The sequence below is a fragment of the Equus quagga genome, chromosome 7, assembly GCF_021613505.1.
Source record: "Equus quagga isolate Etosha38 chromosome 7, UCLA_HA_Equagga_1.0, whole genome shotgun sequence".
NCBI classification, from domain to species: domain Eukaryota; kingdom Metazoa; phylum Chordata; class Mammalia; order Perissodactyla; family Equidae; genus Equus; species Equus quagga.
Genome location: NC_060273.1, coordinates 74593731 through 74605819, shown reverse-complemented (window position 1 = coordinate 74605819; position 12089 = coordinate 74593731). Strand labels below are relative to the sequence as shown.

The 12089-nt window shown below is 39.1% G+C and overlaps 1 pseudogene; it reads right to left on the bottom strand.

Annotated features, from left to right (window-relative positions):
• Nucleotides 1–7986: 7986 nt before the first annotated feature.
• On the bottom strand, nt 7987–9189 carry LOC124242612 (nicotinamide phosphoribosyltransferase-like; annotated as a pseudogene).
• Nucleotides 9190–12089: the final 2900 nt, after the last annotated feature.

The window sequence follows — 12089 nt, the reverse complement described above, 5'->3', positions numbered from 1 at the left end:
TACGGCTAACTACAGTCACCATGCTGTACATGGAATCCCCAAAACTTATTCATCTCATAACTGAAGTTTTTACTCTTTGACCACATGCACCCATTTCCCCCACTCCCTCACCTCCCACCCCTGGCAACCATCAATCTACTCTCTGTTTCTACAAGTTCATTTTTTTTAAATATTTCACATATAAGTGAGATCATGCAGTATTTGTCTTTCTCTCTAACATATTTCACTTAGCATAATGCCCATCCATGTTGTCACAAATAGAAATTCCTTCTTTTTATAGCTGAGTAATATTCCATTGTATATATATATACCACACCTTCCTTAGCCATTCATGCACTGATGGACAGTGAGGTTGTTTCCATGTCTTGCTCTTGTAAATAATGGTGCAATGAAAATGGGGGTGCAGATAGATCTTCAAGACAGTGATTTCATTTCCTTTGTATATACACTTTAAAAGTGAGATTGCTGGATCATCTGGTAGCTCTATCTTTAATTTTTTGAGGAACTTCCATACTGTTTTCCATAATGGCTGTACCAATTTAAGTCCCCCAAAAGTGCACAAGTGTTTCCTTTTCTTCACATCTTCACAAATGCTATTTTCTCTTGTCTTTTTGATGATAGCCATTCTAATAGATGTGAGGTGATATCTCATTACGGTTTTGATTTGCATGTCCTGGATGATTCGTAGATGTTGGGCCTCTTTCCATGTACCTGTTGGTCATCCAGATATCGTCTTTGGAAAAAGTCTGTTCAGATCTTTTGCCCATTTTTTAATGAGATTATTTTTTGCTATTGAGTTGCATGAGTTCTTTATATATTTTGTATATTAACCCCTTAACAGATATATGGTTTGCAAATATTTTCTCTTATTCTGTAGGTTGCCTTTTCATTTTGTTGATTGCTTCCTTGCTGTGCAGAAGCTTTTTAGTTTGATGTGTTCCCACTTTATTTTTGCTTTTGTCGTTTGTGTTTTCAAGTCATATCCAAAAAATCCTTGCTGAGACCTATGTCAAGGGGTTTTTCTCTATGTTTTCTTCTAGGAGTTAGTGTTTCCTTGGTTATCATTTGTTTTGAGGGTGTTCCATCTCATCCATGAAACAATTACTGTGACCAGGGGAATGCCATAGGATAATTGCCTTAAGGATGGTGTTAATCCCACTCAAGCCCCATGGCTGAGAATAGGAAAAGAGTGGGCTACTAAAAAAAACTGGTGCTGGCAGGGAAGGGGGAATAAATGCTGGAGAAGCAACCAAAAATTGTCTGCTCCACTTCTCAAAGTTGCTTTTTATGAGTTTCCTGAGAACAAATGTAACCATTTTAACTCTTTGTCAGAGAGAGTGAGAGTTAGGCTTGATTTTTTTTTTTTTTAATTCTAAATGTAGCAGAGATGCTGTATGAAGTAAAAGTCTTTCTGCTGATTTCTAGTCTGGAATTTGGGCTGCTTCAAATGTTCCCCCTCCTCTCTCCCTGCTGCAGGTCTTTCTTGTTAGGATATGTGACCTGTAGAATGCGTCCAAGAAAGGGAGTTAGGTCTCCACTAGCAGGATGAAGCATTGATCTACTTCCTGACCCTGGTCAGGAGTCCATAAGTCCCTTTGTATGACTCAGGCTAGCTGGGGACTCCCACTCAAAATGGCCCCCAGCTTTTCTGGGTAGGCAATTAAATCAGAGATCGGCTGGTGGGAGACTGGGAGTACTTCCTGGCCGTGATGAGTGACCCTAGCAGGCCTGAGACCACATAGGGAGATTCAGGGGACGAGAGATGACATTAAGGATCAGTACTTTCTAAGGCAATAAATTATCATATTTCTTTTCTCCTCTGACACACCTCTTCTCTTAGAGATATTCTTAAGTGCTATGAACCAAGACTTTTCTCTGGTTATAAAACACAGTAATTAAAGCAAAAGGGAAGGTGGATATCTAGAGCTTCTATAATTTGTCCCAAACTTAACTTCTGCTAATTCCTGACATAATACCACTTGTGTTCCTCAAAGATGTCCTACAACATTCTGAATCTATGTCTTTGTGCAAACATTCCCCCTCCACAACTACTATTTTTAATTATATAGCTATCTAATTCTAACTAGTTCTTCAAGGATAAAATCAATTTCTCCTTCCTCCTAGAATTCTATTAGTAATAATGACTCTTTCCTTATAGACCGGACAATGTGTAGCAGCATGATTTAAAGTTCAGACTGCAATCAGATTGACTATGGTTCTGGTCTTTCTTACCAGCTTGCAAGCTCATACCCTTGGGCAAGGGACTTAATGTTCCAGAGCTCCAGCTCTTTCATCCATAAATGGAGAGAATAATAAGCTCATCACCAAGGGGCTGCTGGAAGTGTTTAAAGAGATGTATGCAGAGTCTAGTCCATGGTAAGTACTCAGACTATGTTAGCTATTGTTAATAGTCAACTTTGTAATTTCAACTACATCCAGCTTAGGACCAGAACAATACACATGTGCTGGATTGTACATAACCAAGTAAGGGACCCTGCAGCTACATAAACATTTGAAATAGAATGCAGGGAAATCATCAAGAAGCAACTAAGCCACTGCACTCAGACAACATGTTGTCAAGAAGTTGTGTCCCCAGAGAAGCCTCCGTACATTCAACTCTTCATGTTGAGTGTGGTGTTTACCTATTGCTGCTCCTTTGGGTGGCTCCCTCTCTTCCTCTGCAGTTAGTCCTCTGAAACCTTATAAAATCTCTGGGTGTTTGCTTTTCCTGTAATAATTTGCCAACTTTCTCTGAATAAAGCCCATTCTCTTTTGTTTGTTTCCCATCCATTTGACAGAATAATCCACAGGACTTTGCGGCTCAACCATGATATCTTTTTAAAAACTTTTAATTTTATTTTTACCATCGTTTATTAAAATAATGAAGAAATGGTAGTGTGGGTTGCACAAACTTTATTCTCTAGTTACAAGAAAGAAAACAGCTAGGAACAAACAGGAAAATCCCTTAGAATCACCCTGCTGCCGCTTAGAAGCCACACTGGCTACCTGCCCTTGTGTTTACTATTCTGGGAATGAGGAGCTCAAGCAGCCCCATCCTGTTCGGCTAGTCACCAACATTACCAAATGATGCGGAATTCTAAAGCCACAGTTTTCTACTCTTGAAGACTATTTTATTTGAACTTCAGTTGCATCAATTTTCATTTTAATTGTTTTGTCGAAGACACTCAATTTTTTCCATGGTCCACCTGATAAATCTTCACAGTATGTTGGATTTTGCAAAGTTGTAAATGGCTGATTTATTTTACATTTATTTTTCTGCCAGGGTTGAAGGGACATATCTGACTCTGCATTTGGCATAAACTTTTAGCACCTTTTTCATTTGCAGTATTTATTTTCTTCAATGGCATTAAGTGCATCGGAAAGCTCATGAATCGTGTAAGCTAGACAGCTTCTGGCAGCTCATTTTATCTTCCCGGTATGCAGTGCGTGCAGAGGTGCCCCTCCCCAGCCCTCTTTCAGAACTATGGAGCTTCTCCCAGCTGCTGAGAATATCAGTGGCTCACAGCACTTAGCAGAGTCCCTCTCTGGATAGTGCTTTCAGCCAAACAATTTCTTCAAAGCCCAAGGTCAAGCTGCCTCTCTGGGGTCTGGACACACCCTACCCTGATCAATGCAGGGTCATGAAAGCTAAGCCGTTGCCTCAAAGGGCACCTCTTGGAAGGGCCAGCCCCTTTCTGTGGGATTAACTGAGTACATTCTTGAGGATAGATCATAGGTATGTCATCTTTCTTCCCAACCCTATTTCCATCTCTTCCTCAAATGTGTTGATCTTGAGAGCATTCCTTCAAGAACTTCATTTAGGTATGGTAAGGTCAACAATCAGGAGATGATTGCCACTGAAAAGATAGGTTGTTCCTCGCAGATCTCAAGGCGGGGGCACACCACACCATGAGGGGCAACATGGGGAAGCATGGGGGTTAGTCAGGAGGCAGAGGAAGAGGGAAGAACTGTGAACAAGAGCCTTTATTGTGATTTACAAGGGAAGGAACAAAATAGGCAGGGTAAACAGGTTTAGGATTGGCTAGTTTGTAATCGTTTCAGTGGGCTCTGGGGCATATAGGCTGCCCTTAGTTGTCTAGTACATGGCCCTAGGGTGATTAGGCTAAGTGGTTGGGAATGTAGATTCTGAACTATTTGGTTTGCATTAAAAAGCACATTTGTGGGTAAGTTGTTTACTATCTGTTGGAATTGGACAGGGTCTCCAGGGTCAGAAGGCCGCAGATGACAAAGAATCAGACTACAGAAAATAAAAGACATAGTTATTACAACTTTCTACATAGAAATCTTCATCTCACAGTCTGTCTCCTTAGGAGGCAGATTTAAGATGCCTTCCATGTCAATACCCACAATGCAGTGTTTTAGGCTCACAGTCCTCCAAATATGCTGGTAAATGTTTAACAACTGAGTTTTCAAAAGAAAAAGCCCTAATTTGTAGCATTTGTCAATTTCCATGTATAATGCTCCCATCGTGGCTGATTTTAAGCTATTAATGAGATGTCACTAAAAGTGGGATTGGGAAGAGATGCACATGATCAATTCTGGGGAGTTGGTGTGCGCTGGCTCCAGCATGCCACAGGCTCCTCCTTAGAGAGAATAAAGGCATTTTTATAAAGCATATTTATCAACTAGAGTATAATAAAATGCTATTTGACTAGAACTTAATGAATGAGTGTGCCCTACTAATCCCTTTCCCAACACTTATTATAGCTTTGCAAGAAGCTATAACTTCTTTTTCTCCAGTCTTCTGCAGGATGGGAAGTAGAATCACATGGGCAATAATAATCCGTACTCCAACAGTCTTGTCAATACTTCCTCAGGACATCTAAGACGTTGCATAGTTTCCTTATGTATTTCTGGAAATTCTCTTTGGTGAAGTAGACTTGCTCAAGATCTAGTTGGTTCTTAGAGGACAATGTCAGCAAGATGGCGGAATAAAAAGTGCTGGACTCTCTTTACACCCACAAACACACTGATTCAATAACAGTTCACAGAAAAATTCCCTTTGTGAGAAATCCAGAAGCTAGTTGAGAGGCTCCTGCACCTTGAGCAAGTGTGAAACCAGACATATTGAAGCCAGTAGGGAAATTCAAGATGCTCTTTTGCCAGAATCCCAAACTCTGGCATAGTGCCATACCATCAGGAGGAAACTCCCCAGCTCCCAGCTTCTCACTGGGCATGGAAAGAGTTGGACCACATGTCCAATGCTCTAATTTTTCCAGGAGCTCCTCAGAGGATTAGCTTGTGTTTTATCAGTTATTTAGTGCTTATGGGACCTGGCATCCTCTAGCTGCCTGGGGAAAAACAAAGGTGGAGATTTGGGCTGGCCATCTCCATTGCCCCACCTCCTGGGTCAGCACACAGTGAGAGCATAAAATACCCCAGTTCCCAGCTTTTCCCTGGAGAGGGTAAGAGTTGAAGCACATGGCAAATGCCCCAACTTTTCCAGGGGCTGCTCAAAGGACTGGCTTCTGTCCATGTGTCTCAGAGTGCTAACAGAACTTGGCACATTCTAGCCATGCAACTCGTCACTGCAGCCCCTCCCCTGCCTCAGCACAGAGCAAACAAGTGAAAATGCCCAGCTTCCAGCTTCTCCTTGGGGTGAGAAAGAGTTGGACAGAGTGTCCAGGGATCCAACTGTTCTGGGGTCTGCCTGAGGAACTGGCTTCAGTCTCACTTGTCCCAGAGCACTGATGGGATCTGCATACTCTAAATGCCCAGGGGCCGTTAAAGAATAAAGAGGTCTCAAAAACTTAATTAATTAATTTAAAAAAAGAATAAAGAGGTATCAGCAGGTCCATACTCCCCCTAAAACATGTAAGAAATCCTTCCTTGCCCCTTCCTACCTTCTGGTGGTTTTCTGGCCATCTTTGACATTCCTTGGCTTGTGGAGGCATGACTCGCATCTTCTGTACTCATGAGGTGTTCTCTGTGTGTCTTCACGTTGTCTTCACTCTGTCCATATCTGTCTCTGTGTCCAAATTGCTCCTTTTCATAAGGACATTAGCCATATTGGATTAGGGCCTACTCTAATAACTTCATTTTAGCTTGTTTACCTCTGTAAAGACCTGATTTCCAATCAGGTCACATTCTGAGTTACTAGGGAGTTAGGACTTCAAAATATCTGTGTTGGGGGGGACAAAATTTAACCTACAAGAATCACCATAAAGTTAATTATGCTAATTAATTGTACAAGCAAGAAATATGAAAGAACTTAAACCAAGGCACATCATAATCTAAATACTTAAAACCAGTGAAGAAAGATGATCTTAAAATCAGCCAGTGCAAATAGACATACTACATACAGAGGAACAAAGAGAGATTCTTTCGTATTTCTTGTGCTTGGAGTTTGTTGAGCTTCTTGAATCCGTGGGCTTATCGTTTTCATCAACTTTGTAAAATTTTCAACCATTTTTTTTTCAAATATACATTTCTGTTTCCCTTTCTCTCTTTGCTTTTGGGGAGAATAATCCTAAATGTTTATATATTAGTCCACATGAACTTGTACCACAGCTCACTGACAATTTTCATTTCTATCCAGTATATTTCTTCTCTGTTTTATTTTGAATAATTCCTATTGCTATATCTTCTAGTTCACTAATCTTTTCTTTTTTAACAATTTAAAATTAATTTAATTATTTTAAATAAAAATTATTTTAAATTATTTAATTATTTTAAATAAAAAATACAACAGAATCAAAACTTTTAAAATAAGTATACTCTCTAACCATTCCAGTAATCTATTTAAATCATATCAACTATAGAATATAAAAAATAAATTCAGAATTGTAATTACTTTGAAATTCACTCCACCCTTTTTTTTTTTTTTGAGGAAGATTAGCCCTGAGTTAACTGCTGCTAATCCTCCTCTTTCTTCTGAGGAAGACTGGCACTGAGCTAACATCCATGCCCATCTTCCTCCACTTTATATGTGGGACGCCTACCACAGCATGGCTTGCCAAGTGGTGCCATGTCCGCACCCAGGATCCAAACCAGTGAACCCTGGGCCACCGAAGCGGAATGTGCACACTTAACCGCTGTGCCACTGGGCCGGCCCTCCTCTTTTGTTAAATTTTACATTTGTGTGTATATTCTATGGTGGAAGCAGAAATGTTCTCTAGAAAACGTTATCTCCTTAGACTCTTGAGGTGGATATTAAAGCCACAGGCAATATTTAACATATAAAACTGTAGTATAGGCCTTTCAAATTTGGCATTTTACTGGGTACAATACAATGACCAAGGTATGTAATCACTGTGTAATGCCTAGACAATCCAGAAAGAACCATTATTTTCTTTAATGTAGAATGATTAATATGTGTTCTCTAAGGGGCAGTGAGATGAGTAATTCTATGGTGTATGTCCTGACATAATTTTCAGATTATACAATAACATAAACAACTTTGCTAAGGCTATATTTTATTTGCTGATTAATGGATAAAAAGCAGTGTAATTTATTTTCAAGTATTTTCTTAAAAATCTGTGCTCAAAAAAAAATCATGAAAAGTTGGCAAGACTGTTAAATCACTGAAACTTTAAATATATCTTACATAATTTTATTTGTATAAAAATACAAGTTAAATATAAACGTAAAGCAATCATGACAATTTTATGCAAATCGGTTTGATGTGCTCTTCCATTATATATAAAAGTTTCTCAGTTCTGTCATTTGTGAAAAGATCAATACGAGATTGAATTACCATTTATTGGCAAAGGGCCCTAAAAAGCTTACTTTAGCATTAATCTTTTACATGGTTAAATGCATTTCCTAATTTGAGATCACCCCAGCATTGGAAAAAAAGAAAAATAATGAAAGGGGAGTATGTCCATAAACCAACAAATAATTTGGCTATAATGTATCACAGAACATAAAGGACCCATATATCTATACATGAACATTGTGTGTTACACACACACACACAGGTCTAGAAGTGCATGCATGCACACACACGCACACGTGCACACACACCTAATGTTCTATTGCTTCTATTTCCATATTTAGCTTTACATTTTTTCTTATTTCATCAAATGAATACCTTTTTGTCATCTTCCCTTTCTTAAAGATAGTGTGGAGAAGATCATGACCATTTTCTTCAAAGTATCCTTTTCTTTCTTCAAAGGCAATAAAATTCTGTGCTGGTGTCCTATGTAAAGATAATCAGCCCTCTCTGGGCCTTTTGCTGGGATCATCAACTGGTTCCTTGAAGCAGTTAATCCCAAGGCAATTAGTTACAACTTAACTACACTTGAAGGGAAAATTCAAGGGATATCTTGTTAACTTCTGGAGCAAAGCTCCACCAGAATCAAGGAAAACATTTTCAATACTCCGTTTTTGGTATTTTGCTTCATATCTTCCACAATTTCTTGTAAGGTTTTATATTTGCACCATCCTCTTGACCAATTCTAAGATAAGATGGCAGCAACATGTAGCCCTTTGAGTTCTCAGTGACAGAGAACTTCTTACCTAAAATACCCGAAATCTTTAACACAGTGCTAAGAGGATTTTAAGGCCCAAGTCTGATTATTGGTGGCGCCTCTGTACAGTGTGATACTATTAAATGTCTTAGATCTTTACTTTCTGTTTTCTCACACACGTTATAAATGCTATAGCTATTCCTGACCACAGAAAGGGGCCCCGATAAAAACTATGCTGCTCTATTTCAAAAGCATTTTTGATTGATCTCTCCCTCAAGCTGTTACATTACTATGTTCTGCATCTAGAGCAGAATAGCCTGGAAGAGAATCTTTTGTTCCGTAGTATTTTTTAATTAAAGCCATTCTTGCTACTGTGTCTGTTCCTTTGAAGTTAACCAAATGAGCAGAGCTCCTATGCCAGCTGCCTCTTGGAAAAAGACTTCTCTGTAGCCAAAATCATATAACTGGTATACCAGACCATCCAGGTTATAGGAAGTTTCTAACAAATATTTGGCCAGTATTTTCCTCTATTCTCTAGAATTGATGGCCACTGTGACTGGCTACCAGGACTAAACAAGAATAGTCTCAATCCAGTTTGTAAATTAGCAACATTCTGAATAGTTTTTTTTACTATGAAGAGAACACTTCCTCTGGGAATGACAGAGCCCTCAGGAACAGCTTTTACTTCTATTGGAAGATGTCCGTCATATCTCTCAAGAATGTAGTTCCATCCCTTTGCATTAAAGACATTATCTTGGAAAATTCACTAATCTTTTATTCTGCAATGTCTATTCTACTGTTCATTCTACTAGAGGATTTTTTATTTAAGACATTATAATTTCATCTCAGTAAGTTTTATTTGAGTCTCTTTTGTATCTTCCGTGCCTCTGCTTAACATGCTCAATCTGTCTTCCAGAGTGTTGAATGTATGGAGCATCTGGAGTGCTGGCAATGTTCTTTTTCTTAACCTGGGTGGGGGTACCTCATGTTTCCTTTACATTATTTGGTGAAATTTACATTTATGTTTTGTGCACTTTTCTGCTTATTTCAAAATGAAAAGTTAGATGATGCAAGTAATCATATTAGCTCCACATTCAAAGCATCAAAAACCCCAACCGCTTCTCACCAGCTCCACCACTACTGCCCTGAGCCAAGCCTCCATTATTCATTAACTTGTTAATAGCAAAATCCACCCCAATGGACTTCCTTCTTCTGCCCTTACCGCTCCTATAGTCTACTTTCAGCTCAACTCTAATGTCATCCTTTTAAAATTCAAGTTTGATCATCTCATTCCTCTGCTCAAATTCCAATGGCTTCACATCTCACTCACAGTCAAAGTCAAAGACTTTTTATAGCTTACACAGCCTTATGTGATCTGGCATCCTGTTATCTCTCTCATTACTTCTTTCTTAAAATGTGTTCCTTCTGTCTTAGACACACTAGCCTCTCTTGTGTTCTCCTAACTTACTGGCCACTCACCTGCTTCAGAGAATTGCACTTATGATTTTCTTTGCCTAGAACACTCTTCCCACTAATACCCATGGCTAACTCCCTTATCTTCATCAAATCTGTATTCAGATTTTATCTTCTTCATGAGATTTTCCTGATTTCCTTGTTTAAATCAATCTCATTTCACTGATGCTCCCTTATTCCCTTCTCTGTTCATTTATATTTTTGCATAGTACTTATCACTATCTATCATACTGTACATTTGATATTCATTTGTTCTGTGTCTGTCTTCCTCACACGAAACATAAACTCTGTGAGAGAAATTATTTTTATCACTTTTTTTAATTCATTGCTTGAAACTTCAGCGCTTCTGTCATTGTCTGGCATCAAGTATGTACTTAATAAATATTTGTTGAATAAATTCCCTTAAACCATTATTCTCCACTTTCAGGTAATTTCTCCTCCTTGACATAAAAAAAAAAAAAAGCCTTGATTGTTTATTTCCGTGGCATGTACATAATGTACAATTAATAGATGTTAGTTGAATGAATGACTACATGCCTAGCTAGTGGCAATGTTGTCCTGTTATCCTAATGGTTACAGATGGGAAGTAGGAGTATGCACTCTGAGGTTCTATTCTTGGCTTTTTCTCTGATTGCATTCAACATACATGAATATTCATTAGCTGTTTATTTTGAGACCTAAATATCAAAAACTTATTTAGTAAACATGTTGGTATGGAAAGCACTGGACAAGCCACTGCAGATTAAAATAAAGACCACGTTTTCTTCCAGATTCCCAAAATATGCCTGCAGAAAGAAATGTGCCTCTGCATTCTGTGGTATGCTGCTAAACGTGTATTTGCATACGCAGATGCCAGATTCTGCCAACAGATCAGTTAATTGCAAATACAAAGCAGCCACTGAGGACATATTTACTTCTCTTGTAAAGGCCAGTACAGTTGTGTGGGCCACAAATGAAATGCATACTGTTGATTTGCAGGAATAGTTTCTGAGACTGGAAACGATTACCTCTTAGCTGAAACAGACTAGGGAGCTGTTTCTGTCAGTTGTAAAGGCCTCTGCCTTCTCAAACAGGAAATATCACTTGTTTTCCATGAAAGTATGCTACTGGTCAGAGAAAACTACCTCTGTGCCTCAACCCTCGCACATTTGGAATGGCAGCCCTCACTCGCCCATTTTTAATTATACCTGGAAGAGTGTTGACAGCCCGGGAAGGAGCCAAATGCTCTTGCTCCCAGGTTACAGTCTTTCCTGGTTGTGGTACTGGCCAGGCTTGATTCGACTCCAGAGAGTGAAAGTCTCTCTGAAACACAGCGGCCAGCCTTGCAAACAGGGCTTGTATGTAGGCTGATCCAGGCAGAGCAGAATAGAACTAATATTTTCCGTATTGTAAAGGTTTATTGAAAATACTTGAACATGTTAGAGTAGGCTTCTGATCTAACATCCTCTCTCTACAGATGGGGTAATGCAGGGCCAGAAAGACAAAGTGACTTGTCCTAAGTCACAGAAATAGTTACTAGCAAGGTAGGATTAAAACCCAGGTCACTTGCCTTCTGATACTATGATCTTTCCACTGTGTTACTCTCACAGTCATGGGCCTCCCAGGTAGTCACAATGGCTTCAAATGTTCACATTTTTAAAAAGTCACCCAAGGAGCAAGTTAAAAATGTAGATCTTTGCGACCTGCCTCCCAGAGACTCTAATTTGGAAAGTCAGTGGTAGAGCCTAGGAATTGTGCTATAGCATGTACCCCAGGGAAATCTGATGTAGATGGCATCAGTCTACAACTTGAGACATTCTGGTACCTGGCAGGGTATTGTTAAGGAGGATGTATATTATATAGATTAGCATTACTGATGTGGCGCCAACCTGTGTTTATAATGTTGGTTTTGCCGCTTACTAACCATGTACGTTTGAATGAGCTCATTATTCAGCCTCTCTAAGTCTCAGTTATGGTACCTGTAAAATGGGAACTCAGTGGGCTGTTGTGAGAACTATATACATATAATTGTGTGTGTGTGTTTTTGTGTGTAGCGAGCACAGTGTACGTGGTACATAGTAAGTGCTTAATAAACGTCCACTATTGTTGTTGGTGATAAAGTGCCTGTCATATAATCTGTACCTTTAAATACTCCTTATGTAGTGGTATTATTGATGTTTTGAAAGAGCAACTAAGTCATTTCAG